At 36.8% G+C, this 27,497-nt stretch overlaps 1 protein-coding gene across 4 annotated transcripts in view; it reads right to left on the bottom strand.

Annotated features, from left to right (window-relative positions):
- LOC112452030 (GRAM domain-containing protein 2B-like) overlaps positions 1–27,497 on the bottom strand; it is a 53,224-nt gene that overhangs the window by 10,006 nt on the left and 15,721 nt on the right. The window lies entirely within an intron of this gene.

Raw genomic sequence — 27,497 nt, 5'->3', positions numbered from 1 at the left:
CTAACATTTTATCGAAATAATTTACATAATTTATACAATAATTTACACAATTTATAATAACGTTATTTCCGAAATAAATATAGTATTTAATGCAGATGATCTAAAAATCAAAAAATAATATTGCTTTTACGTAGTTATTAGCTTCATTAGCTTCGTTAGCTGGATTTTGCTAAAAATATAAAATAAAAATGTATCGTGTGCGTCAAATCCACCAGAGAAAGATTAATAAATCAATTCTGATATCGAGGAATAATTTAATAAAAAATTACACGTGTCCGCTGATAAAGATATATCAATTTTGTTACTACGACTATACACACACACACACAGTAATATAGTGTCAACTATAACATTTACAATAATTTACAATCCTAAATGGGGTTTCTTCTATTGTTCGTCCGCAATCGGTTACAAGTAATCTTTTCTTAAATTAAAAAATTCAAGAGTCTCCGTATCATCTTCATCTTCAATTTGGATAAAAAAACAGATGGCATTATTTACTCAAGAGCTTATCACTTTCAGTGTCACAAATCACGTACCTTGCCCTGGTGATGAGTGGGCGAGACGAGAGGCAAAGGTTGATCAGCGCTCGGGTTTCGAACTCCATCATCGTGAATACAACGTTACGAAATGTTATTGTTATATTATCGCCGGGATAATAATCTGTGAGGCAGATTCCCCCTGTCCGACAAAAAAGCTATCGCGCCTTGTGTTTAAAGGTAAGCTTCAACGCCGGTTACCAGTCGATCGGCAATCGACGTGAGCTCTGCGATCGATCTGCGTGGTTTATCAGACAGACATCGGCAGATGTCCAAAGTGATTCCCGGTAAAAATTGTTATCGAAAGTCACACGGACGTCGACAGGATGATTCATCGATATATTTGGTTACACGGTTGGCGAATTTCCTTCGAACGGACGGTAGCTTGTACCCCGCCATCACACAAGGCCTGCTCGCGCGACGTGATAGCGGGAGCAATTTTATCTGCAGCTTTTATCCGGCTTATCGCTCGAGTTGGGTAATGACAGAGCGTGGAAATAGCCCGAGTGGTGGGTAGCGATTAATACGTGAAAACGGAAGGGAAACAGTAGCGACTAATATTACCGCGAGTCGAGTTTAGACGAGTTGGTCGCTCGCCAAGTTCGACGGACGTGAGGCGAGAAGAGGACGAAGACACCGGGCAGAAACGAGATCGGGCGCGAGAAAATCGAAGAGAAAAGGAGAAAAAAAAGGGAAGTCGTCGGGACGGGATGAAGTTAAACGGGGCGAAAAGACGTGGCGCGGTGACTAACGAACCAGTTTCGGTCCGCTCTTCGCCGCCGCGAGAATAACCACACCTCACCAGTCACCGCACGGGTTCAACGAGCCCGGTTGCCTTTAACAAGCGCGGCGGCTCGCCGTGACCGCGGCCGATGCACAATGAGGCGAGAAGCGCGAACCGAGCGCGAGCGCGGAAAAAGAGGGGCCCCGCCGACTCTCACACGCCGCGAAACGGAACGACCGCGAGCGCGGGAGCAATGCAACACGCGGAGACACCGTTCAATAGAAACCGCGTTGGTATCGGTACTTCCTGAAGATCCCTCTCTTCGAATGCCGCCACTTGGCGCCCATCGATCGCACGGCCAGCCTCGCGAGGAAGATGATGCCCATCTCGAAGCGGCGATTTTCTTCGTGGAGAGAGAAGAACTCGTCCGTATCCCGCGCCTCGCGAGAGCGATCGGTACCGATCCAGCGGTCCGATTCTCTCGTCGTGAAGGAGAGAGTTTAGAGGAATCGGGAAGTCGATGAGAATGGACGGAAAGATTGCGAAACCGAGTACGAGAAGTGATGAGAGTTCAGGGGGGTTGATTGGGAAAACGAGCGCGAGTGCCGCGAGTCCAGTACTCCACGGGCCAGCCGGGATATCAGACTGATCGCGGTTAGACACGTTTGTAGTTTCTTACCCGTCGCGACCGACCCCCACGACCTTCTTCATAATTGACAAATCCGCGATGTACACCTGGCTACGTAATACGGGATCTATAGTTCGCGCTCTAGGATACTTGTACTTGAGTTATACGAGGTCTACGAAGGCGCACCGCATGGATCGAATATCGCGTACGTTAATGAGTACGCGAGGACGGAAATTGACGCTAAAATAGATCGAAATTTAACGATAACGTAATCGCTCACAATTATTAATGGCATAGCGTTAAGCTAGATGATGCGCAATTATAAAAAAATTAAAAACCCACTGCTACCTTGAAAATTTGTGCGTATATAAATATCATTATTATATCAGTAATATTGTGCATAAGATGTTGGAAGAAATTAATTTATATAATATCGAGAGAGCATTTTATGACGTTGCATTTAAACGATATCAAAGTTAATGCTTTAAACTTTAAAATAAAGTAATTATTTTAAAAAAATCAAAACTGTTCCGTACAATATTTGTAAATTATGCAAGTACATATGTAAATTATACGCTGTTGTGCAATATACATATAGAAAAATGATCTATGTATGAAACGTATTATCCTTTATATGCGTAATGAGGAAGTAGCAAAGAATATTACAATTACGATTACGTAAAGCGAAAAAGAAGGATGAAACTTCACACCAGTTTGCGTCACTTCGGATGTTTAAATAAATATCATTATCCCGGCAAATTGATGCATGCGGAAACACACGCTCGAGTTTCCCGAGCAACGCAACACTTCGCTGAACCGAGAGGAAGCGCAAAATATTTCGTCATTAAGCGCTGGTGCCTCCGGACTAGAAAAGAATTATGCGCTCTCGTCGTCAGGTCGAGATTCTCTGGCAATCTCCCAAAAGATCGAAACGCTGAACGCTCTTTCTCTCTGTGCTGCACATCAATAAGAGGCAGCAAGAGGAAGGAGAATCGTAACGTTATTGATGCGTTTTCAAGTCTCTACAGTCTAAAATCGAATACCAGCAATAGCGAAGCCGATGAAGGCCATTACTCTCGTTAAACCGTGCTATAATAATAATCACTTGAATACAGTGAAGTAAATGTACACGTTGAAAAATATAATATATTTTTTATACATATAATTTTCAATAGAAAAATTATATCTATAATTTTTTTATATATTTATATTTTTACATCTTTACTGTTTATGTATATATATGTATATAAACATAGAAAGTTAAAAGTAAAAATGTAAAAAGTATACAAAAATATAGAGATACAGATTAAAGCAATTAATATTAAAATTACAAATAAATTTTACGCTGCAGGAATAATAGCTGTACACATAGAAGCTCGCCTATACCTACACCAATCGAAAGCAAACATCCACGAAATTAATTGATTTATTAATCTCTCAAGTCGCAATGAGATGCGCGATTGATAGCCGGCTACTTTAGCGTAATGGCACAAGATACATGCGCGATGTCGACGACGTGCCGTTCTCCGGAAAGTGCACGCAGTTGTGACTATTATTATCTTATACCACGCAGTCACGGACATAACACGGAATTTGATTAGAGGCTCACTCTCTCTCCCTTTGATTCGCGATATCAATAAAGCGATGCTCACCAACGCCTAGTGTCGCGGTGTCCTGCATTATTGAGATGCGCCAGGTGTTCTCCGATTGCGCAAAGTTCTTTCTTGAAGGCCGTAAAAAGACGTCACGCGAACATGACAATTGTACAAAGTTCTGCCGTAAACTCCGGATGAAGTGTCTAAAAGTTACGTCCTGTGCCAGGACACTGCGTAACTCGATGCGACAAATGGAAATGTTTCTAGAAAATCGATTTACGGAGCAATCCAACACGGACGCAAACAGATTACGATAATGATATCCAATTAAATAATACTGTTAGAAACAGAGTAAACATTTAAATTGAGGAACTCTTTGAAACCATATAATTACGTACAAACCTATAATTTTTACTTTAATAAGTGATAAAAATAATTGAATCATATTTAAGTGATATATATATAATGGAATAAATAATTAATAATGGTCATCAATAATTCAATCAATTTACCGGATTATTGCCAACAACATACACTGAAAAAAAATACTTAGAGCCAAGAAAATATTTTTTCACATAGTATCAATGACTTATTTACTTAATATAATATAATATAATTTACTTAATAATAAATAAAATAAAATAAATTAAGTAAAAATATCTAATTCTAAATAAATATGTGATTATATTAAGTAAATAAACCATTGGTACTATGTGAAAAAATATTTTCTTGGATCTAAGTATTTTTTTTTTTTCAGTGTAGATGATACTTTGGATTTGGTCGTGTTATTAAAGATCGAGTAAACATCGATAGGTAAACGTTTTTTCGTATTCGTATAATCTTTAAAATAATCCTCGGTGTCAGATAAATGATCGTGATGAGTCGAGATAATGAGACAGAGAAAGACACTTCATTTCGACATCACGCGAGTTGTCGGGAATGCAGCAAATACGTAGATGCTGCTGCATACATTTCCTTGACGACGAATGCGTTTGCATATTTATGCGTTTCAACGCCATTGAACTGTCGGCCGATTTCTCAGAGATACGAGCTTTAACGCCTATTGTACAGAAAATTATGCACACGTGACACATCGTTCAAAACGCGTTTTCTAATAGAGACGAATGCAACGCCAATTTATTTACGATAGCGCAATTTATATTACTGGGAAATATGTGAGAAAAATTTTATTTTTCACGCTGTTAAGTAAATGTCTATACCAAATATCAAAATTATAAAAGTGATGTTTGTAACAAAAAATTAAAAAAAATGTTCGTACATTTTCTACATATTAAAAAATGTATATATGTATAGCAAATTGAATAGATAATTTCTAAAAATTGGAAAATTCTCCATAAATATAGCTTGATTTGACGAAGTAAGTATGACTTAAAGTAATGAGACTTTTGACACTTAAACGAAAACTCGTTTATACACGTATCTAATCAAAATACGTGTATTAGAGAATTTTACTCCAAAATTACTCGATTTCGAGCGTCAGCGAGCTATTTGCACTTCATTTGAATAACAAGCCTACTCGAAAGAAACGTTACCGATAATCGATTTATCTCTTACAAGCACATCGTACAAGCGTATAGTTGAATAAATATCACCAGAGATGAGAGCGAGTATTTAACCGCAGTATTTGACTTTACTTTTGTATCTAACTTTCGAAAAGTACAACACTGCAATATCAATATTAATATCCTCCAAATCTATATATTTATAAAAGGTATCAATCTCCGATATTCGTGCCTTCGTCGTTTGCTATATAATATCAAATTCAATATTAAAAATTTGATCATTTCTTGAAATTTTTTTGCTTGAGAAAGTTTAATTTAAACTTCTTCTGTTTAAAATCATTAGAATAACAAACTCCGTGCAGCGTTTGCGCAAGTATAATTTTTCGTATACAACCTATCTCTGAAAAAAAACTCAATTTATGTAATGAATACGATCGCGCGGTGCGAGGCGATTAGTCATTGTCAAGAGTTCGCAAAAATGTATGTCTGGCCTCTACTTTCGTCGAGTGAACCACGCATGCTCGCATTCTTACTAGAGGGCTTCAGAATATTATCCGGTCGTCACTGATGATCGAGAGATATCGTATGTTTCTCCATTTATTAGCATCATATTTCCTCGTTGCAGGAAACTTGTTAAAATGATAATGATATCGATCGATATCGAGTTTCACGTTTGGGTTATAATAACATACTATATAATAATAAAATTATAACATTTTCGTAGAAACTGACATTAATTGAGAAATTCAAGCCTCTCTCTCCATGAAATCATTAATTTAATTATTAAATATATTATATTAGATTAATGTGCAAATATTATATATATATATATGGCACTTTTTACATATAGGTTTTAAAATATCATTCATATATTGAAATAAAATATAATCGTTATCTGTATGAAAAATATTAAGTGCATGAAAGTTTCCAAAAAAGTTTCAAATTCCCTCATCTTATCAATAATTCTCTATTTCTAATTTATAGAATTTATATCATAATTTACATTCAGCTACAAATGAAATCAGGATCTTGTGTCAAACAAAATGATAAGAAAATAATACTACTAAAGAGACAAATTCTGTATAAAGTTTAGGAAACTCCCCTTGTTCTGGTCCATTTCATTTTCAATCATCCAATTTTGAAAGTTAAATCCAATTCAATCTTAAATCTTTTCCAAAAGTAGAAAGTATAAAACATTACGTACACCTAAAAATCTCAAAGAATGTTTTATTTATTTTATACATTTATACATGTTCCAACTGTAAACAACGGATAAACGAGATTTCATCGTCGCGTTCACATTCAGACATTATGGAAGCAATGGATCGGCCGATTATGCGCAAACATTGGCAGTATATTATCTTCGCCCGAGAGAAAGAAAAAAAAATCACATCGAGAAAAACACTCCCGATGTGTCACAGAATATTCTCCGGGCCAAGTAATTTGCATTAAAAAGTCAAGGTATCCTCGCTTGGAATTACCAAACAATCCATGACTCGATAGATTCTCGCAAGAAATTTTATACGCTAAGCAAAAAAACAAAAGAAACATTTCCATAAATAAATTTGATACCGACTCTTTCTTAGCAAATGTTTTCGAATACAAATCGCTATCGTGAAACGTTTGAAAATTAAATCTGAATTAAAGTTAAATGGTTGGTTTCGCTATTTTTTTGTTTCATTAAAATTATATCTCAAATTTACCTATTCTGGATAAAAATAAAGAGATAAAATCTTAATTTAACTATTTTGATATACTTTCATGTACTTTATGTTGAACATACTTGTATGTTAAACAGTGAGGAAATTGTCTTCGTCAGTGGATAAATAACAGTAATGAGACTTTTTTTACTATAACTGGCAATCTTTATTAATAAGTCAACATAATGGTGTTGACTTATTCCTAATGAGTATTTTGGATATTAGTACAACTTCTCGACTTTATCGTCATCATTGAATACTCTAATAATTCTAAATTAACATAACACAATAATGAGCTAAAGTCAATTGCCCTAATGATAGCTCATTTTATTAAATATTAAATCAGACACGATTAATGAAAAAATAAACGCATATGAATCATATATAATCATATCTTCGTTCGAGAAAAGTAATGAAAAATATGTAAACTTCAACGATCAAACTCCATTTAGGAAATTGTTAAAAGAAACATTATAGAAAGATTATATCTTTCGATTTATCTCGTAACGTCCTTTTATCGTATATCTCGCGATGACAAAGCTGAAACATTATTACATTGGACTTCAACCGTATATTCCATCTCGGACGTACATTACATTTATTGAACACGCGAATATTCACTCGTTGCCTGCGCCAACGAATTCATAAGATCCATTTAACGTGGCTGCTTGCGGTATCATTTCGATTTACGTAAATAATACTGCGTGCATCAATGCTAATGCAGGTTCAAGAGAGGAATTGCCACCGTAACGCATTTGCGCGGAACACAGGTTTTTAGCGCGGCGTTTACGGTACACGCAAAGTACGCGATAAACTAGATATTGCGAAAGTCTCCCTATTAATAGTACGTACATGCGTATCGATCGGAGGGATACACCTTCAAGGAAGCTCGGCGAATCAGTCTGCGCAGAATGATTATCTATTGACGATTCTTGAATATTCGACCAGTCTCTCGAATCTGATCTCGTGGGCGTTTTTATCTGTGTGAGAAACGCTGGATGTGCGATCGCAGATGCACTTACATATATATATTTGATACGCTCAGTTATAAATGCGAGGCATTATCTAATGGATGTAAGAAGATAATATAGAATCGACTGGCCTTCAAAAATAGATTAAAAAAGACTGCTACATCGCTATTGCGGACAAATATCCCGATGACACGCGAATGAATCCTTGCGAAAAGAATTTTCTCTGCAATTTGTTAAGTAGGAGTTGAAATTGTGTATAATCTTGTATAATTTAGATTTCGATCTAATCTCTCACTGATGGTAAAATCGTAATAAGTTAATAATAAAACAATCAATTTATAGCGATATGATTTATGGAGTAATAATGATAATATATATGACAAAGTGATTTAAAAATATTTCATAACTTCACAATTAGTAATCCAGTTTTTCTATGGCACACAAAAATATACGACTTTTATATTTTATAATATTGAAAATTGAAAGTTATAAAAATTATAATATAAAATTTAGTTTCTCTTTCTCTCTTTCTCTCTTCCTCTCTTGGTTCGATCTTGCGGTGTACCAATAAATCTGAACAAATCCAATGTATAAAAAGGTAGAACAATGAAAAAGCTAAATTAAAAGATGACAAAGGAAACGTACTTGTGGTCACACACAAATTATAATCTGCCATTCAATATTTGGAGTGGAATATATATCGTAGCTCCCGATTTCATTACGGTCGGTATTTCCAATAAAGCGTGTAATACTCCGGAGAGCAGGCTAGCCACCCTTACGTCGCTGTCGGGAAATTCTCAAAGAACAGTATTAGGAATGTTAGTTTTACCAGCCAGTCCTACGCAAGTCATTAAAGGATAAAAACCAGAGGTACACTAAAGGTCCCTCATTGACCTCTCCCGTAAATTCTCGAACGCACCTATGATTTCCGCCTCGGCAAAAATTATTAACGTCTATATAGATGTACAATATGATAGAGTTACCGATATATAATAAATTTTATAATATATTTAATGCACAGAAAATTAATAAAACAATATCTACATAACAACATAAACTAATATCTAAGATAATTATAGAAAATGACAACTGACTCAAGAAAATATTTTTCTGTTTAATGGAAACATAATAATTTATTAATCAACTCCTTAAGTAAAATTGAACAAAATAAAAAGATTTAAAAACCTATAATATGTATATGGCATATATTAACACATTCGAGTATTATTATTTTTATTATTTCGTATACTATTTTTACTATTTCATAAAATTATATCGATAATTGATCACTAACAATTTTAAACTGTTTCACACGGCGATAAGAGTTACACGTGTAAAGCGCGTCTGTACTCGACCTCCATAAACCGTTCGATACTCCAACTTGAAATTTTAAACAACGAGTGTCCTTACACGTGCTCTCGACGTCTCTACTTTTTTTTCATTACCTTGCACTATTCGTTTCTTCGCCTTTTACCCCAATTAGCTCTCGTTTGATCAACTCTTAAATGCATCTTGTCAAAAAACTACAATCGATATTAATAGTCTCATATTAGAAAGACAGGTTTAGTCCTCAAAATTTTTGAATTTAATCATATTTACGATTTTCTGCACAGAAAGCTTTAATAGTGTAAGCAATAATTAAGGAGTGGACTAAGGAAAAGCTTTGTTAAATAACCATTTATTTAAATAATAATTAATTTCAATGTAAATAAATTTATATGCAAATTACAAATCTTTAGAATTAAGTCTCATTTGATGAAAGTAATTATCGCGTTCTATTTTAATACAAGTAATCCCAAGAAAGCTAATTTCTTATCATCGCTTCATTATTTATATTTTTAATTTACAATATTATTTAATATTGTAGGTTATTTTCATTCATTTCGCAGAACCTTGAAGTGCTAATAAAATCATGATCGTTCTCAGACATGTTCGTAAAATCTTGGCAGAGCTCTCGGCAAACTTGTCAAACGAGGAAAAATAAACTAAAGGTAATCGGGAGATGAAGGGATCGCGAAACATCGTGACGTTCGACAGAGAAGTGCATTAAATAAAGAGGTCATGGCACAGTCAAGGTTGCCACGAGGCAGAAAATATTTTCGCGATGGATGATGCAGAAAACGCGTTATTAAGTTTGTCGGTCACAGATTAGATTGTTAGTTATACTAATATTACGTTCGACAGGCAGTCTTGTAAAAAAGGTGCATACGTCAAACCAAGATTTTTCCAATGTAATAGCTAATTTACTGTGTATTCATAAATTTAAAAAATAATTTTTAAAAATTAGTTATAATCAACTTAATTTAAAAAATTTTTTTATTCCTTAGAGAATTTATGTTAAAAAATCCTGTTCAAATTTTTAAAAGACATTGTTCGCTAAATATAAAAATTCACTCGTTATTAAGTAACATCTCGCATAATGTTAAGAAATAAGTAGAAAAATTAGTGTGCTAAGTTCTGCAGACTTGTCTCTATTATTTTACGTCTCCTATAATGCGTGCAACTAATTTCAACCTCAAATATTTTTTATCACATCTGTCATTAGACGATTAGAGACGCACATGTCGATGACGTAGTAATGATAGTGCGTTGTCAAGCTCGATCGAAATTACATGCCACACGTGATAATTTATTTTCCGAATACATAGTCTATTTTTTATTAGAGTTATTAGTTTATTATCAAATTATTAAATTTTAAGTTGAATAAAATTTAAAAAATAAAATAAAGATAGTTTGGCTTTTTATTATAAATTATTTTCCAAATGATTATACATACGTAAGATATATATTTGGATGGTATTCCGCGGTATCATTTTCGAATCTCTATCTACCGGCGATCTATAAACTATATACGGACAAATAATTGAATTCTATTTCAGTCACTAATTTACATTTAGCCACATCATGCTAATTTTACCTAAAACTCCGTAATTTCCGCAAGCCATGTCATTCCCGTGATTTGAGACACAATGGTATATCGCGTGTATTTTTACAAATATCTGTTTTAGAGAAACAGATATTACCAAATGCAATGGCAATCAAATTTTTCCAAATCAATCAAGTACAATCAATATAATTCAAATTCCAATACAATCAAATATTCCAAATTCTTAATTAATGATTATTACTATGCCAATAAAATATGTAATAAAATAAAATGCAATTTAATTAATTTTGGATCTCTAATTAATTTCGAATCAAAAGGAATATTATTTTATATAGAAAAAATGTGCGATATGTGTTTTAAAGTCAAATTAAATTTGTCACGAACGAGTGCGAGTCTTTGTCTTTGATATCATATGAAACCAAGAGAACAGCAAATTAAATTTTTATAAGATATGAATAAACATAACGTATTATTACTATAAAATTAGAAATAAACAATTGAAATTTGGAAGATTCTTAAAAATGCGTTTATTTTCAAGATTTAATGTCTAACCACTAAAAAAAGATACTGCTATTCTGCATTATTATTTTTTCTATATTTCAATAAACTTTGTAGAAATAAATAACTTTTCCTTATTATATGCCTAAGAAAATAGATATAAATGTATAAAATATATTACTAAAATTTAAGCGTGCACACGCTCTGCGCAAACTTTTTTAAATTTAATTTTAATTAAACAAATTTCTATAAAAGAGAGAGGAGAGAAGAGGAGAGAGAGACTTTTTCATGCTACAACCATTTGCATTTCAATAATGCAACTTGCGATTTTAGTCAACGGGTTAAAATAATCGTTCAGTCGTAATGAGTGATAAAACAATGATTAAATTATGGACGCAAATGTAGATCACGCGAATGTAGATCAAAATTTGTTGGAAATATATTATTGGGTCAAACCGAATCTGGTTCCTCAATGCCACGTCATTATTGTGTAATATTACTGCGGAGAGATCGATCCCGAGTCACCATATTTAATTTTGTCGTTACGATTTCGCGGCTATCCGTTCGTTTAGCATACTATGAGACTTAATTCCCATCTGTTAACGACAAAGCCACGAATGATACAGGTGCAGTCAGAATTAAGTGGTTACAACTTAGAATTAGTTAAGCAAATATTATCTTCGATAATAGTCTAAAGTTTACTTTCAATTGCCTCTCTCACAGATGAGTTGAGGCCGCTTTAAATTAACTTTCCCGGATAAAGTTTGCGATAAATTTAAATCCACATGTCAAATGCAGAGATATCGACATTTCTTTAATGAAGAAATTTTGCTCTTTGACGCAAAGCGTTCTACAAAACTTTAGCTGTCTGCGCGCTTGGTACTATACCATTTTATGTAACAAATTATAGAACAATTACTAAATTATAGAACAAGTTATAGAACTATTACTAATATTACAGTATAAATCTCACGACATAATCCTTCTTTACAATAAATAATAAAATATGTATGTCAAATTTTAAAACAGATCTTCAAGAAAGTTCTACTGACGGAAGCCTCTTTATACAAATCCACTCATTTAATATTTAAATCGTGTATAATTTTAATTTAAATCATACATACAAAAAAATAAAATAATACAATCGCAAGGAAAATAAGCGCGCGATTTTAATAGATCTCTAACAGAGAATCTCTCGACGTCTTTTCCTACGACGATCTCTTAATTCCGAGCGGCCAGCGCTGATCCGCCGACGCGCGTTGTGAATGAAGCGATCTGGACTGCGGAAGTTACGGCGATCGCGGTATATAGCACGATGGCCGGCTGAATAGCAGAGCGAGAGACCACGTGAACGCGCTGTGAAAACGAGCCGGCGACGGCAGCTGCTACCGCGCCCGCGAACGAGCGAGCCCCGAGACACCGCGCCGGCCAGTTCCGCGAGGTCGTCGTTCTACGAGCCGAGGAGCTTAGCGGTATTCCTCTCTCTTCCGTACGTCCCCGGGACCGCCGCGCTGCCACCGCCGTCGCCGCCGTTGGCTGCTGATTGACCCTAGAAACCCACGGGTGCGCAGCATCGCGTATGATGACCCCGATGAAAAATTCGTGATTACGAGCATTGCGGCGAGCTTCGTGAATCTAGCTCCCCGGAGATTGAAATAGAGTAAAAGGAGAAGAAGATAAAGAAAGAGGGAGAATAAAAGAGACTGATACCCATGTCCCAAAAGAGATAGGGGAACATAAAGAAAGAAGATCGTGGGAATTTAAATTACGAGAAAGATACATTTAAAGAGAAAAACGCTAGAGGTCGGCATTATTCAACGCAAAAGTGGATAGATCGTAAGCCAAAATATAATAAAACTAATAAAAGTATAAATGGCTTCAATAATTGTACAAATAATTTAATTTAATACATTAGAAACATACAAAGCCTATATCTTGCGTAAGGAGATTTATTTAGATAATTTTCTTTTCTGAAATAAAAATTAACAATTGCCCTTTCCTTTATTTCTGTGCACGTAATAAATAACTTTAAAAACAGGTTTATAATTTCAATTTTTGATCGTCATCAATTTCTATAACAATAATATGTATCAATATTTTAGAACTGATATTTTCTGAGCTTGCAATGACGATATTCGGTTGAATAAAAGTATCGTCGCATTATATTTCAGATAATCGTTAATGAAGATACCACACTCAAACTGCGGTATCGCCGACTGCGGCATCATAACGGTCCAGTCACGACGAAACCGTTCCACGCCGGGTATAAGGCTGCATGGTATTCGCTATTTTGGGTTACAACCGGCGCGAGATTCGATCGTTCGTAAAACGAATGTCCCGATCGTCGACGGTATCCAGCACAATTCGGGATAAAACGTGTTCTAAAGTAGAGCGAGGTAAAAACCGTATTCCCATATCGTAGACACATGTGTGTCGGGAGAAAAACCGCCCAAAATAGAATCGATAACTTTTAATATCCAACAAGTAACAGGCCTGTTCTTTTTAGCTGAACTTCTTACACAGTTTGTCTTTTCTCTTTTTCTCTCCAACGTGAAAAGAAAGAGAGGAAAGATGAATCGTGCAAGAAGTTCAGCAAAAAAGAACAGGCTTAATGTTAAATATTAAAGAAATAATTAGTATTTGATTTAAAAGTAGTAAATAGAAACCTATGTTGTTTTTCAAGCGGGTGGAATTTTGAATTTGAAATTTAATCACCCCGGAAGCGATCTCTCACATGGAAAGTTGAAGAGAAATCGCGCCGGTACAATAATCGCTAGTTTGTCGCAGCGTTTAACAGAAATATTATATAAATAAACGGAAGATATATATATATATATGTATAATTAATTTCTCGCGGCTCGATGAAAGGACCGACATTTATAACTACTCACGATTGGATCAATTGTATCAATTAGAAGATTAGAAAATTGTTGCAACGCTAGATCGTCGTATCATTATTCGACGACATGTCGACGGTTCGACACACAGCGGCGACGAACTGTCCTTCCTTACGGGTCACGTCGAAATTAGAAACGTTTTCATTTCTTCGTGTTAGCGCACAGCGAAAATACGCCGATGAGTTCGCTTTTCACTAAAACACCGACCGCAACGCTGTTATTTTTCCTCGTTTCCTGCGATTAATTACTTAGAAACTCGCGAATGTTTTTACTCACGATCATGTAACGTCGCAATATGCGTCACGCGAGATTTTTTGCCAATCGTCGACACGCATATACGTACGTATATTCGTTTTCGTCGTGAATCCTCGTGTCATTTTTAAATGTCTTATTTGCATCCATATAAACGTCGAGTTCCCATTCGAGTTCCCGAGGCCATTATACAGAAATTAACAATAGCGTCGTATGTGAAAAATATCCAATATGACATTTTATCCTATTGCACATTTAAGAAATTGGGATATATAAATCAAACTTGTCGGCGTTTACAAATTAGACAAAAAAAAAACAGAATCTTTTGGGAAATAAAATTTCAATTTGTATAAGATTTTTTGACCGATCATCATTTCTCGAAACCTTGATATTTCAAGCGGGAATTAAAAACTCTGGGGGAGAGGCTAAAACTCCCTTCATAAACAAACTCAAACAAGACGAGTTCGTTATGTAATACCAGTCCATCTCTTTCGAGAAGGCAAACATTTTCCATTACTTGCAAATTGAAAAATTTTAATTAAGAAAAAATCGATTCCAATCTAATTCAGAGTAATGTCATTAAATTTATATTAGCTTCCACGCTACATCATTACGTACATTATACGCATACTGATATCAACAGTAATGTGTTTCAATCGATATCTTAATATCTTTAGAATTTTCTTGAGCGCACATACTCACACACACACACATACACGCACATAACACACACTTGCACATATATTGACGGCGAAATGGATAATTTCTCCTTGAGAGAATTTCTCTGTCGTGTGAGAATAATCTCCGGTCGTGCATCGCGCAAAACTCTAATACATTTTATAGTCGAGAGACATATAGAAAACGAAAGAGAGAGAAACGTGAGACGTGTAAGGCCGGAATCGCGGTCGGTCTCTCGTCACTTTGAGCATCGTTGGCCTCTCCTCTCATCTTCTTCGTACACAACCTGTGCCAGTTGTTACACGCTTGCGACGTCAGTGACCCAAATAGGACGACGATACGCGGTGCTAGGGAAAAAGAAGAGAGAAAGAGAAAAAAACACGTTCTCTCGAATCTATATTAACCCTAGCGCGATAAGGCGTGCACTCGAACGCGTTCCTCCTTCGGTAATCCTTTTCTCGCGTCCGTATTTAGCCCAGAAGAAGCTATACCGAGAGGCGCCGTGTCTTTCTTTGTCCATTGCAGTAACGCGAATTCGAAAAATGAGACCATTAGCGTAATAATAAAAAAAGAAGCGTTATTTTCGCAAATATCGAAACATCAAAAAAATGTAAAGAATCTGATTCTGCGTTTTATTCCGCGCACGAGAAAGATAAATTCGTTATCTCGCTTTCGCGGTGTTTCCAATATTTTTGGTAATCATTGCACCCGATGTGTATAAAACTGTCCGTCACTTAATTTGTAATGCGCAATAGTGGATTCGGTTAAATCGCAATGACATTCCGTTTTCAACAATTCGGAATTCGGAATTAATATCGCGACGCCATTCATCGGGAATTGCGTGCATCGAAATCGATTCACGTATAAAAGCAACTTAAATATTTTACCATATAAAAATATCCCGAGAATATAAATAAGGTATATAAGTAGCAATAATTGCATAAAGCAATCACTGCAATCAGTTATACATATAAATTACGAGATATTTAATAATATCGAATTATATACGATTAGCGGTATTATCATATTGTACAAACTGTCAATTTAGTGATCCTCCTAATTAGTTGGCTATCTGATTGATTATCCGTTGCTACGCTAATTCTAAATGCAAAATTAATAGTTATCTGTAATAATAATTAACAAGCAATCTGCTCGCATATGCTATAATACAATGTGTCGAATATTTACATATAAACTTATTATTTTTTCGTGCCTTCCAAATATGGAGAAATATATTTAAAGGGCCATTTCAACCAAACTCCGATTTAACTTAATCGTTGATTAGTCCACTAGAAATTATCAATTGTATTTGCCAATCTGCTTAATGAGCAAATGCGATTGGTCATTTCCAATGGACTAATCAACGATTAAGTTAATCGGAGCTTGGTCAAAGTGACCCTTAGAAAAATAAAATGATAAGTTATTTCGTTATGTAAAAACAATTGAGCGGCGAATTTAATTATTTTGAATTGAAGACATTTTCAGAATCCGCAGTCACAGAAAGACGTCCAGCGATTCTCCGTGGAGTTATCTCGTGTAGATTACGCTGCTAATTTTACCTTTTGTTGCGTCGCGACTTCGAGTCATCCTTCGTGTAGAACCCCTGAACGAAGCAGAGCATTATGGGTTCTTTGAGCTGCACCTCTCCCATGCACCCTCGTTCGCGCACTCTCTTCCGATGTCTCTCTAATTGCAAGATCCGCACGAGGAGTCTCAAAACTCCCAGATTTCCGTCTTTTCTCACTAATCAGACTTTTTCGTAGATCGCGAATTGTGTCCCTTTTCCTCGACTCCAATGTTTCCAAGATCAGCGACTCCGATCTTCCAGGGCGCTTTCGTTTCCGTAGAATATCCAGAGTGACGGCGCGAAGATCCAGATTGATGAAATTTATGATACTTCGAGATCGCGCTCGACTGCGATCCGGAGTTTCGCGCGATTTATGAATCGATCGGCTGAGAACGACTGGCTTCGATCAGCTGATGATTTTGCAACTTCTTCCTCGGCGAGTATCCTCCTCCGCGAATCGATTGTCTCTTAAGAGACGAGGAACGACGCGAGAAACGCAATGCTGTATACCCCGTCGTCGGGGGTTGCGGGGGGGCGAGTATGTCGGCACCCTTAAGGTATCGCCACGCGGTTGCCAGGCCAACAACCAGGAAAGGGCGAAGCACTCGACGAACTGCGTACTAACGACAAGAAGGCACGAAGCCCGTGCACTCTATTGATTCTCTTCTCTCTTCCTCTTCTCTCGCTCTACTCTCTCTCCTCGCTGGTCGTTAGGCGAAGATCAACAAGAGTGTCGTTGACTGAGTATTTTCAGCGATTAGAAACCGATCGAACGTCCGTCGATTCAGGTTTCTCAAGGCGTCGCAGATGTGCAGATCTCTCGTTCGCTACGGTCAATTGTGCTTTTCTTTTTTTTTTTTAATACGTTCGATATTTTACCTGCGGATGCTGAAGGCGGAGGAAGAGGAGGCATCGATACTTCGTCGCAGGTCTATTTTTATTTTCCAGTCAATTACACAGCAGTCCCTTGATAAAATAAGCGTTAAAGGATACTTGAAATGTATCCGTCCGTTAGAGAGTCTCATTCGAGGACAATTATTATAAAATGCAAGTGATGGCGAAAGAAAATTCGACAAGTCCGATCTCTACGGGTTGTACGAACAACGTTCGAGGACGTTCAAGTCCTTCCATTTCCACCGATGGACGCGAGATTGTTCCATTCGTTTTCGGATAATGCCTGATCACTCCAGCCTCCACCACGGCGTTATATTCGTTCGCAAAATTTGCTCGGCCGAGATTTAATGACGCGTGCATATATCCTGCGTACGTGTGGCTAATGAGCGTAATTAAAACCTCCCGCTCTTATCGAGGCACGCATTCTCGTTGGATCCGTTCGTTGATAATCCACCACACGTTCCGTCGTACACCACAACCCGATTTATTTATTGATCAACAACAAGCACAATAGCGATCTCTGAATCGCTTCGTTCCCAATGGAAGCGTCCAACTCTCGTTACCCTGCACCGTCTATAAAAATTCATTCATAAACGATTCCAATACGAAAGGCGCATTCGGCACGCGTTATCGGAATTATCTCTATTCATATCGCGATATAGTACCAGGCATATTTAAACCTCTCCATGCCACTCGCGTCGGCGTCGTCTCGCGAGGAATCCGCGAAATCGGAGGCGCGATTTAAATCGCGACCGAAGAGAGCGTACGGTCCAAAATCACCGATCGATCGGATCCCGCGCGGGTCGGCGGTATCCTGCGCCTCGGGGTTATCGGGGGTTAACGCTCCCCAGGTCGGTTATCTCTCCGGCAAGCCGGATAGAGCAAAAGGGGAGAGCTCGGCGGCACCGATGGCACACTCTCGCTCGGATGGCACACACGGTCTCGAGATGAGGCGGCGGCGGGGCCCTCCTTCGCGCTCGCCGGTGAGAAAGAATCGGCGACACACGCGGCGCGACTTTAAACGTGAGGGACGGGACGATACGAACAAGCCGTATCTCCATCCGACACTGGCGGCGGCGGCGAAACACCACCGCCAACCGCCACACCGTTCAGCGCGCGCGTTCCTCTCTCCACAGCCACAGCCACCGCCACCACCGCCGCCGCCGCCGCCGCCGTCCGTCGCTCGATACGTCTCCTCTATACCGCCTTCATCCTAACTCGCGAAGCGACGCCGAATGCTTGTATGTTCTACGAGTCTCACGTGCGCGTTGTCTCCGAACACGCACCTGCATACACGCACCGTCTTTTTACACGCGCCGTCGGAGCAGGTGGTTGAGAAGTTGGAACCGGTGCCGATACACCACCGCGCGATAAAAAAAAAGTCGGCACTTTTCACAGAAAGAGGTGATTGTACGTGCGATAACATCGTAAATAATCACATCGTTAATTTTTGCGTTTCAAAGATTATACACTGTTAAAGGATGAAATCTAACTTAAACCAATACCTGGAGTTAAATAACATTAATTTATTATTAACTACCAACACGTTATTTTTAACTACCATATGTGTATCGAAATTTATCATTTTAACAGTATTATTTTAACTTTAATGGTTTAGTTAAAAACGACTTAAATTAAGTATAATTTATTGACACTACGAATTTAACAGTGTAGGTATTATACATACGTGTTTAGAGTAGGAGAGAATGTTTCCCATACTAAAAGGTTTTGTGTCCTTCATGTGGCCGATAAAAATTAGAATAGAGCCATTATTCGTTTCTAATTGAATTGTATTCGCGAAAGAATTTTTTTCCATAAACGTTGACGGATTTTATATACATCGCACGTGGCATTATTAATTCTCAGATCAATACACATTTTACGTATTGAAAACGTCGTTATCGTTCGTTATCGTTAATACGAGCAATAGGGAAGCAAAGGCAATAAAACGGAATGCTTTTATACAATTACACTAATTGCTACCGAATGTTTCTGCTTTCCTGAAAAGCAGGCACTCTGAAGTAATTTCCGTCTATATTCCCCGTCTATATAGAGATAATTTCCTGTCCAAAACAATCCAACTAATTGCGTTATTGTTTACGAGAATTAAATGTTTCTATGTCTCTTTACAGAATATTATGATAAAATCTGCAAAAGTCGAGCTTACGGAAAAGTTGTCTTTTACGTTATTAAATCGAGTGATATTTGGCGCAATATTCGCGATAACCGCGGTTTTGTTGTGAACGGTAGTATCAGGTAGTATAAAGTTCCGCTTGTGAGTCGATTGCGACACACAAGTAGTTTAAATGCGAGTGCCTCAGATCCGATTACTAAATTATTGCAAGCCTCGCAATGGACTCGACTCTTTTTTTTCTTCTACTTTCGCAGCGCCGCGGCAACGTCTTGCGACACGTGTAGTAGGTGCCGTGTGTCTGCTCGCTAAACCAATATTGTATGCGTCGCACTTTCTATACGCGCTTAGAACCAACTTCGAAAGCGAGCCACAGTTAAGAGTCAATAAACACGGCAGTTTACCGTATTACCGGCATTTTTCCCTCCATTATGCACCGCGTGCGTTATCCAGTAATTGCATATTGCATGAGGCGAGATTTTCCACGAGAATTTTCCCCTGACAGTTATCCATCTTGCCTTAACTTTCTGATACGATTGAATTTTCTGACTTTAAAAGCCGTGCGTGATATAACGATCGATCTTGTTACTCGTGTAGCAGGTGCAACGTAATCTTATGATCAAGGATTAAAACGGAACTCGATCAATATCTTTAAGATTGAATAGTAACTAACATTTACTTCGCCAGTAATTAACAGTATCTTGACGATTAATTGACCGAAACCAATGGTCGTATTATCATTTCGATTAAAAAAAAAATGATAAGAGGGTCGATTAAAAAGTCTTTACTGTTAATCTTTAACATTGCGCAAACACCGTGTTTTTTAAGCAGTCATCCGGCTACCCTGGGACTTTTAAGTCTAAAGGGTTTTTGAAAGCGTTTCTGTGTTACAAAAAAATCTATAAAAATTCATGTGCCATCTTTAAGATTTCAAAGAGTGATTTCTATACTTACATAGACCGAAACTGTTGCAATCTTTTTTCCGTTCCCGTGGGAGTCATAAAGGTGAAAAGTCGACTGTGCCTTAAAAGACCCACGGTGTCCGCGCAGTGTTAAAAATGTCAGTAATAAAACATTTCTGTGCAGCTTATTCGTCGAGCACATTTAAATATGTAAAGGTGTAAACTGTTTACGTCTATAACATTTTAAGCGAATCTTGTAATTTCAGATAAATCTTAATAAATTTATTGTAACGGATAAAAATAAATTTTACATTCTTGTTTATCTCCTTCGGAGATTTACATATTCATATTCTTGCAAAAATAAAAATCAATATATGTCTCGTGGTACTGGATAATTTTTGTGAAACGCGAAAAGAAAAAGATTAATATTGAATAAAATAAGTGGCTGATTGAAAAAACTAGCGAGGTCACATTTATTCATAGTAACGATGTTTAACATTTTTACCGAAATTGGGAAACCGCGTGTTACGTAAGCAAGACCGGAGAAACAGATGCAGCTTGACTCCGAACGTCAATATCCGCAAAACATCTTTGGCAAACAGCAAATTATACTTAGACGACCCACTTTAAACCATGTGTCTTATAAAATTTGCACAAACATACGAGAACAAGTAGACCCGCGATTAGATATACGCGTTCCATTTTAGGAGTCCATTATCTTCGCTTGTAGCAAAATATGCAATGACTAACTGTTTCGAAATCATGAATACATCATTAGCAAGTTATGGCAAATATAGTCACTACCCAATTTAAAAAACTATGAGATTGACATTGAATTATAGTCTCTACATTATTATTTGTGATTAGTAAAAAAACACTAGAGAATTTTTATATTAATTTTATACATTTTTTTATTGTGATTATTTTTTATCAAATTATTTTTTTTTTTAATTTATTATCATCGACAAGTGGATAAAAGGTTGAAATTTATTGCACATGTAATTTGCATATGATTTTAAGAATTTTTCTTGCATATATTCTCGTCTCTTTGCCCGCACAATACTCGAGACATTTAAGTTTCCATCAAGACCAAAAGCATTAAAACCTTCGTCACAAGGACTAATTAAAATTAACTGATTCGTCATTTTTCTCTCGGAAGACAAAGTAAATAAAAATACAAAGCAACTTATCAACTACAATAAAAATTAAGTTACATAATGTTCAATTTATGAAAGAAGACTTATAACGAGATATTAAATAACGATTAATATTCTTGTTCGCTTCCTCAAACCCATCTAACAACATTTCTCACGTCTGCAAACGAGTTACCTGTTTCTAAGATGGTAATTCTTGTCCGGATCTTTACCACGTTATCCGGATGCATTCACTGTCACTCACGACGGAAACGCGCCATTCCGGGGTGGGATCTGCGACCCTTCTGACAGCAGCGACTGGTATCGCAGACTCACAGCGTCGCGTTTGTTTCCCTTGCCGACGGAATAAGCGCGATATGTGTACGGGAAAATTACCGGATCGCAGCCGTTATCTGCGGCACGGGTTATCTGCGACGAGAGGCGACGACAATGATACCAAAGACGCCTCTGTCGCCGTCGCCGTCGTCGTCGCCTTTCGTAGCCTCTCGTCGCCTCTCGCGGCGTTGCAGCGCTGCAACATCTGCGCGCGCGGAGTCTGATAATCTTCCGCCTCGCCGGGAAAAGGAATCGTGGATCGAAGTTCGACGTGTATATCGCGATAAAAACTGTCTATAATCAATAAAGTTCAATCGACCATTTACCCGGACGCCTTTTTAAAGACGCCCGGATGGATGCTTTTAAAGACGCGCTCCGACCGCCGATAGGGAATTGTATGCGATTTAAATAACTTATGCGTGCGTTTAAATGGACGGTCATTACGCGTATTAATTCGCGGATATATTAATTCGGGCGTGTTAACCACTTGTGCAAATTTAAATCCCACCGCGGAGTGATTATTATGTTGTTACTAGGGGATTAACCGTCAGACAGTTAAATATTTTGACGTACAAGTATATATTATCGTACCTGGCTGAAAAAAAATTGATGAACTGTTGCAGTTGAAAATAGACTCGGATTTAAAAACTTGAGAAATTAATAGAAAATAATAAAGTTTATTATAAATAAGTATCAAAAAACTCAAACGATTAATAAATGTCAGTGCCACAACAAAATGTTCATGTCGCTGTAATTTATTAAATTATAATTTTCAAACGTTTCGTTCTGTCATTAGGTCATATCTTCAGTATGACAAAAGTTATTTAAACAACAATTTATTATTAAAATTTATTATTTTATGCACATATATTATGTCCTATGTTTATGTATTATTTGTGTAACAATAATTTCTTCAATAAAAAAGGTATTTTTATTTCTTTTTCTTACTTCATGTAAAATTAGATTTAAAGATAAAAAAATTTCTTGAAAGAGAATACATATTTCGTTCGAAATGATTCGACCGAATTATTTCTTCGAACTAATCAGGAAATTGTCTCTTGCGCTATCAAGATAATTATGCGACAAATAATAATGACACGTGATTCTCGAGAAACCAATTTTATGTTTTTGATATCTCGATGGGCATCGTGTTTTTCACATACTGTATACGATATGGCTTACGGTGGAAATATACGCTCACAGTTATGCATTGTGTCACGATATATTGTAATCAACAGATCGTGATATAATAACGTTACAAGCCGAGTATACAAACGGTACTATCCACTAACGCAGCCAGAAATTAAAACTTAAGGGGACCCCGGCATCAGACGTTTAATTAATCCGACAGATAATGCGACCCCATGAAACCCCTCACGCGACATCGACGTTGGATTTACGTCATATTCAACTGGCTTCGTATCATTCTTCGCACTTCCTATCGTTACGCGTTATATACAATCGGCGAGAATTAAGCGGTAATGATAACTGACATTACGACACGTCCGAGGTGTTTCTCTGCCAAATTATTATCTACGTATTTTTTTTCGTAAAAATTTCATTCACCCGTGTCCTCCAATTAACACTCACCCACGCTACCATTAATTCTCGTCCTCACAGCTACTACGTATATTTTTAATGTACAAGGATTATTGTTTAATTTTTTATTTTTACTTTCTCTTAATTCTAATCTCAAAAATCTAGTAAAAACCTATTATTTGCCGTTAAACTCATTATTAAACATTTTCTTATTTACACTGTTAAATTCGTAGTGTTAAATTGTACTCAATTTGAGTCATTTTTAACCATTCCTATAAATCACCATTGTTCCTACTCAATATGTCGTAAATTTAACTAAAACAATGTTAATTTAATTATATCAATAAAATTAAAATAATACTATTTTGTGTTAAGATAATAAATTTCGACACACATAACAATTAAAAATAACAAAATATTATTTAACTCAAGGTATTGATGAGTTTGTCATATCTTTCAACATTTAGCAATATACGTTGATGGTAATATTCTAAAATAAAGATTTAATTTTTTATCAAAGTGTAAATTAGTCGATAAATTAACTGCGGAATTTCATAATTAAATAATATTATGCATTATGAATTTATTTCGTATATATGTATAATTTATACGTATTTAGATAATTTAGTCAATCAAGTTTCATATCCTTTTTGTTAATATATGCTTTCTGTACTTTTATCTATTCATTTTTTATTCTTACAACTTTGTATTTTTTTTTATTCCTAAACTGACAGATTCATTTGAGTGCGTGACTTGCCAAGCTCAGATACGATCGTTTCATTTGCCTCTCGTTAACACGGTATATTGTATACAATGCAATGTTTAAGATCGACGGTTTCGACCGCAAAATGCACCGTTGCTCCAACGGCGCGCAATTGTAATTCGCTCGTTCCATCAACCGTATGCGCTTGTTAATGCCTTTTGATAGTACACGATAAGTGCTGCGCGCAAGGCCGGCCAGTGGCACGGACGACAGTTCATTGCACCGCATTTCTTTCTTGTCATTCCCGTCCATCCCTCTCCGGCATCCAGCAATAAAATCTATACAAACAGTGCCTTTTTCTCGATCTTTTGCCCTCAGGACGTCGTTATCGTCGCGCGCGATAGCGAGAATAATAATTCCCGAAAAGATATCGAGCAACTGCGAAAAATCGGGAATTTATCGTAGCGCGATAAGTCACTCGTACATTGCGGTTTGACCGCATTGCCATATACGCCACTGTATAATTGCGTTTTATACATTACATATAAAACGTAAAAGAAATAAATGATAGCGTTGCAGATACTACACGGACTAGTTTTCATCGACAATATAAATCATAACACGCAGTTCTTTACGCATAATTATCAGTAATGAAATATTCTCATTTGATGCCAACAGAAACACGAACGCGAACGGTCACTCGTCCTCATATACACAGAAGCTTCCCTGAAAATTTCTCGACGACGTATATATTTAGCCGGGGCATTAACTGGCTTGTTCCTTCCTCAAGCCGGTCTCTACTGGTCGTAAAATCGAACGCAAACGCGAGCAGTCTCGTAAAGATCAACGCAAACGCGAATAGAAGAGGGCTACGGGCACGAAACGGTATTAATAGCGAGATGGAAGAACGAGTCCTCTTTCTAGGGCGATCTTATCGGGCTACGGAGTCCACCAAGTAATGCCGCGCGGCTAAACCGGAGGTTATTATGGTAAAATGTTTCTGGTTAAAGCCGGTCCGCCGGACGTCAACTCGGCGTCGCGGATAAATCACACATTCTTCCCACAGATCTCAACCCTGGTAAGCGGTTATTGCTGACATAAAAATTAACAGGTCATTACCTACGCCCTCCGAATGACACCGTCCAATCTTTTGCGCATAATTCAAACCGGAGATATAAATATTAAAATTAAAAGCAAACGTAAAAATCAGAATTTATATCTAGTTTCATCTCCAATTTCAGTTTTCATTTAAAACAATAAAAAATAATTCAAAATAAAATAACAATTTATAAAATTAATTTCACTGGCTGGACGGCATGTTTCAATTTAATGATCGAATGGTTCACACTATATTAATTTGATCACATATTTATTCAGTTTCAATTCAAATCATTTTCTTGGTTCTTGATATTATCATAAACATCTTATTCAAAGTCTGTATTTCCAATTTCTACAGTATAAAAGTTTAAAAATATTAATTAGAATAAAAATGACAATGCGACAAAGTCGAGCGACCTCACGAACCGGAGTGTGGCGAATTAAGGACTCGAAAATAAGTGTAGCTATAGCTAGGATTAAGATAAATATAAATTTTGGAAGTTAGATAGAAATTAAATATCAGAGGAAGTTTATCTATTATACCGCTTGAAGTTTGGACATGTAATTAAATAAATATGCGTGAAAGAATGGACGTGATAAACGCCAGACAAATATTTCACGATTCGTGGAATATTGATATCGTTTACGAATGTATCTGCACCGAGAGTTGAAAAGAGCTAAATCAACGAGACAAAAACGCTTCGTGTCCAAGACCTTAATTAAATCCTCGAAGGACGTTACGACGTTAAATATAAAAATATATGATGCGATTTTTTTTACCTTATGGTCAACAACTACACGTGCGACACGCGAGCGTAAATAAACGTCGCTTATTAATATTAACTTTACTTGCTTGTGTGCTACCCTCGGAGAAAATATTGAAAGATATAAACTTTAACTTAAACGCATAAGTTAACGTAAGTTAGATGTAAGTTTAAATAGACTGTAAATCTTGTTGGGATTATATAGAATGTATTATATAAATTGTGAACACCCATAAACGCAAGTTTTGTAGCGTTATGATACATTAAAAAGAGACGTTGTTCCTCGATAAATAACGCGGAAGTCGCTTTTATCGAGACGATAATAGGGGTGCTCGAAGAGGTACTTTAATTGAGAAGACGATCCCGCATCCTGTTCATTCATCATAGTTTCACGCCATTATATTTTGTCCCGCTAAAATGCCCACGAAACTGCTTGGATGAAAAAAGATTCCATTACGCCGTTTGCGCAGTCATAACATCATTTCATAACGTTAAATCAAAACGACACGTGTTATACATTATATTGCTATTTTTACAAAAAAATAGAGGTTATCTAATAAATTATTAATGTCCGTAGACGATGCATTTTTGTAATGATATTGATGAACAGTAAAACGTAGAAGACGTAATCTTAGATTCATGACCGAAGCATTCCGACGATATTAAAAGTAAAAAAAAGATATCGTAATAAAGAACGCGATAATTCCGCTCTTATTGAAACAAAGAAGAAAAATCACTTCTCGAAGAATAGAGGAAAAAAATAAAAAAATGATTTCGTCGCGAGATGAAGGGTTCAAATCGGCTTCAAAATCATAAGCCGTTAAATAATCTCGTAAAAGTTAAATTTGCAGACAAATGCTTAAAAAATTATATTAAACCAAATTAGTTGATGCAAAGTGAAATTCAGATTTAATTATGTACGTCAGGAACGAGTCGCAACAGCAGATTATCGAGATCGCTCGCTCGCTCGCTCGCTCGTTATAGTTCCGCGATCAAAAACGTAGAAAGCTCACTTTCCAGCGTGTGAGACATTAACCGCAGTTAATGTGCCATCGTGAGAGAACCAAATGCCTGGTGCAAAACCCGAGAGAAAACTAGATCAAGAAGATTAACCTTAATATCAAAGGCTTGAGCGAAACCTTAGGATGCCATTTCGTGGGAGAGGAAAACACAAACTCGGGGGAAGCGCACTCGGGGAATCCCCGCGCAAAAACCTGCGGTTGCCCTAATTCATCGCGATCCCTTTCGATCTTCCCGATTCGGTTCGAAAGTTCATGGATATCGAGCAAAATATATATTCCCGCAGTATATGTAAATAATATTCCGCCCAGTATCTCGAGACGAAGCGAATTTCCGGTAAAAAGCTATCTACTTTCTATCGAGTCGTTTCGAAAGTAACGGCCGATCGCGCGCCAGCCTCTCGCACAAGACTACATCATTATCATTAAACTAGCACGGATCTCTTATTATCGAGCGCACTTCCACGTTCGTGCGCCTTTTTATCTTCACACACATGCCTAGCGGTGCATCGCGTTAAC

Source organism: Temnothorax curvispinosus, unplaced genomic scaffold (assembly GCF_003070985.1).
Source record: "Temnothorax curvispinosus isolate PA1 unplaced genomic scaffold, ASM307098v1 QBEX01002880.1, whole genome shotgun sequence".
Classification (NCBI taxonomy): domain Eukaryota; kingdom Metazoa; phylum Arthropoda; class Insecta; order Hymenoptera; family Formicidae; genus Temnothorax; species Temnothorax curvispinosus.
This window is presented reverse-complemented; position numbering and strand designations above follow the sequence as displayed.